The sequence below is a fragment of the Budorcas taxicolor genome, chromosome 9 (genome assembly GCF_023091745.1).
Source record: "Budorcas taxicolor isolate Tak-1 chromosome 9, Takin1.1, whole genome shotgun sequence".
NCBI classification, from domain to species: domain Eukaryota; kingdom Metazoa; phylum Chordata; class Mammalia; order Artiodactyla; family Bovidae; genus Budorcas; species Budorcas taxicolor.
In genome coordinates, this window is record NC_068918.1 from 55,882,634 (window position 1) to 55,885,986 (window position 3,353).

Below are 3,353 nucleotides of genomic sequence, written 5' to 3' on the forward strand. Positions count from 1 at the left end.
AGCACCACTTGGGAAAAAGACTAGTAGAGTTGTAAATTGTTTCAGTTGTCTTTTGCCTTTATTCAAAGACTTCAATTTTAGATTTTTTTTAAGAACAAGACATTGATATAAAAATTATGAAACATTAATCACTTTACTTAGCAAATATTTACTAAGCAAATGTTGCTCAGATAGTGAGGCTACATGATGAACAATACGAACAAAAAAAAAATCTTGTTCTTACATAATCTTCCTTCTAGAGCAGGAAGCAGAAAACTAGCAAAACAAGTAAATAAAATGCGTAGTGATAGCTATAGTAAAATTAAAAAAAAAAAAAGATGTAGAATAAAGGCATGGAGATGGACTTCCCTGGTGGTCCAGTGGTTAAGACTCTGTGCTGACAATGCAGGGGGCCAGGGTTCAATCCCTGGTTGGGGAATTAAGATCCTACATGCTATGTGGCATGGCCAAAAGATTTTTAAAAAATTTTTGTTTTAAAAAAAGCATGGAGAATACTGGAGGAAGAGGGAATGTTGTAGTTTTAAAAAGGGAGATCAGAAAAAAAAAAATTGTTTAAAAAAGATACTTGAGTAAAGACCTTGAAGAAGGATGAGTGAGTGAGTGAGTGAAGTCACTTAGTCGTGTCTGACTCTTTGCAACCCCGTGGACTGTAGCCTACCAGGTTCCTCCGTCCATGGGATTTTCCAGGCAAGAGTACTGGAGTAGGTTGCCATTTCTTTCTCCAGAGTACCTTCCTGACCCAGGGATCAAATCCAGGTTTCCCACATTGTAGGCAGACGTTTTACCGTCTGAGTCACCAGGGAAGTCCTTGAAGAGGGATGAGAACCATGTAAATATGGGGGACTCAACTGATTCAAGCATCAGAACAGCAAGTGCAAAGGCCCTGAGGCAGGAGAAGCCCTGGCATGTTCAGAGAAGAGAAAAAAGGCCAGGTGGCTTAGGGTGGCAAGGAGGTAAAGGAGAGAGTAGTTAGGAGGTGAGTTTGGAGGATCAATGGAGGCCTCCTAGGCTGTTGTGACCGTTCTGGATTTTGCTCATAGTGAGATGGAAGGCATAAAATGGTTTTTAGATAAAAAGTGACACAGGAAACATCACCTTCTGCTGTGGTGTGAACTGCCTTGAGGGTCAAGAGATCAATGGGCAACCAACAAAAAGGCTTTCGCAATGACCTGGATGAAAGATTACCAGGATGGTAGCACAGGGTGGGGACCAGTGGTTAGATTCTGAATATGTGAAAAGCAGAATCAGCAGGATTTGCTGTTGGTTTTGATTGTGGGATGTGACAGAAGGGAGTTAAGGGTGACCCTGAGGTTTGAGAGAAAAGATCAGGATTTCAACTTTGGACATGAAATTTTCAGGTACTGTGAAATGAAAATGTCTACTGCCATATCAATAAACAAGAAAAGTCACAGCCATAGGTGATTTCTGGCCTCCAAATGTGAAAGAAAGCTCCCAAAACTGTGATCTATCGAATGCTGCCATCCCCCACAGTGACTGCTGTGAAGCTGGGGAAGCTTAAGAAGTAGCCATCTGCCACTCCTGAAGGTGACCAAGGAAACAGGACTGGCCACAGACAGCTGAGGTGCATATGAAAGGAATGAATTCAGTGAGCCCAGAGGCTTGCACCTCCCCAAACACAGAGTGATCATTCCTTAACTTGATAACAGATGTTTGATGTTCAGACTGCCTGCTCCCTTGGTTGCAAACCTATATATATTCCAACTTCCCCTCCTGCCTCCTCAGAGCAGTTTCCTCAGAGGTACCGGGATGCTCTCTCCTGGGCTCAGAGTCCTGAATATTCCCACCAAATAAAATAAGTCTACTTTCAGCTTATGATTGTATTTTTTAGTTGACAATACCGATGAATTATCCACATGGAGAAGCTGACTAGGCAGTTTGGAGTTCAGATGAGCGGCAGGGGCTGGTGACATAAATTTGGGAGTTGTTTGGGAGTTCAGATAGCATTTGACACCATGAAACTGGATGAAGTAATGGGGAGTGGGTGTGGTCAGAGGAGAGTAGAGGCTGAAGGGACAAGTTCTGGGCTTTCCAATGAGGAGGTGAATTGTTTTTACTCAAACACTTCTGACACCAAGTATGTGGAGATTTTTTCACTCCAATAACTTATGGCAGAAAGTGAAGAAGAACTAAAGAGCCTCTTGATGAAAGTGAAAAAGGAGAGTGAAAAACTTGGCTTAAAGCTCAACATTCAGAAAACGAAGATCATGGCATCTGGTCCCATCACTTCATGGCAAATAGATGGGGGAACAGTGGAAACAGTGGTTGACTTTATTTTTCTGGGCTCCAAAATCACTGCAGATGGTGACTGCAGCCATGAAATTAAAAGACGCTTACTCCTTGGAAGAAAAGTTATGACCAACTTAGACAGCATATTAAAAAGCAGAGACATTACTTTGTAAACAAAGGTCCGTCTAGTCAAAGCTATGGTTTTTCCAGTGGTCATGTATGACTGTGAGAGTTGGACTATAAAGAAAGCTGAGTGCCAAAGAACTGATGCTTTTGAACTCTGGTGTTGGAGAAGACTCTTGAGAGTCCCTTGGACTGCAAGCAGATCCAACCAGTCCATTCTAAAGGAGATCAGTCTTGGTTGTTCATTGATAGGACTGATGTTGAAGCTGAAACTCCAATCCTTTGGCCACCTGATGCAAAGAGCTGACTCATCTGAAAAGACCCTGATTCTGGGAAAGATTGAGGGCAGGAAGAGAAGGGGATGATAGAGGATGAGATGGCTGGATGGCATCACCAACTCAATGGACATGGGTTTGGATGGACTCTGGGAGTTGGTGATGGACAGGGAGGCCTGGCGTGCTGCGCCAGTGGGTCGCAAAGAGTCAGACACGACTGAGTGACTGAACTGAACTGAACTAATTTTCCCAATCTCCAGACACCAAATGGGTGTATTACAATTCAGTTCACTTCTGACTCTCTAAGAATTAGCATCAGACTCCACAGGTTTAATTCAGTCCCACAAGTCTGTCCTCCCTATAGGAGGCCAGTCACAACTATTGGGTGCTCAGGTTACCTGTATGTCTATCTGACTTGGCTAAAAATGGAGGTTCCCACAGCTCTTCCTTCTTGGGTTCAATAATTTCCTAGAAAGATTCACAGAACTCATGAAAATATGCTAAGTGCTAGGGGCTTAACTAGTGGTAAAGAACCCGTCCACCAGTGCAGGAGACAAGAGATGCAGGTTTGATCCCTGGGTTGGGAACATCCCCTGGAGGAGAAAATGGCAATTTACACCTATATTCTTGCCTGGAGAATCCCATGGACCGAGTAGCCTGTCGGGCTATAGTCCATAGGGTTCCAAAGAGTTGGACATGACTGAAGCG

At 43.4% G+C, this 3,353-nt stretch overlaps 1 non-coding gene across 1 annotated transcript; it reads left to right on the forward strand.

Moving 5' to 3' along the window:
* Nucleotides 1–345: 345 nt before the first annotated feature.
* TRNAV-GAC (transfer RNA valine (anticodon GAC)) lies at nt 346–418 on the forward strand. The gene has a single exon. It is a non-coding gene; the product is annotated as a tRNA-Val (tRNA).
* The last annotated feature ends 2,935 nt before the right edge of the window (nt 419–3,353 follow it).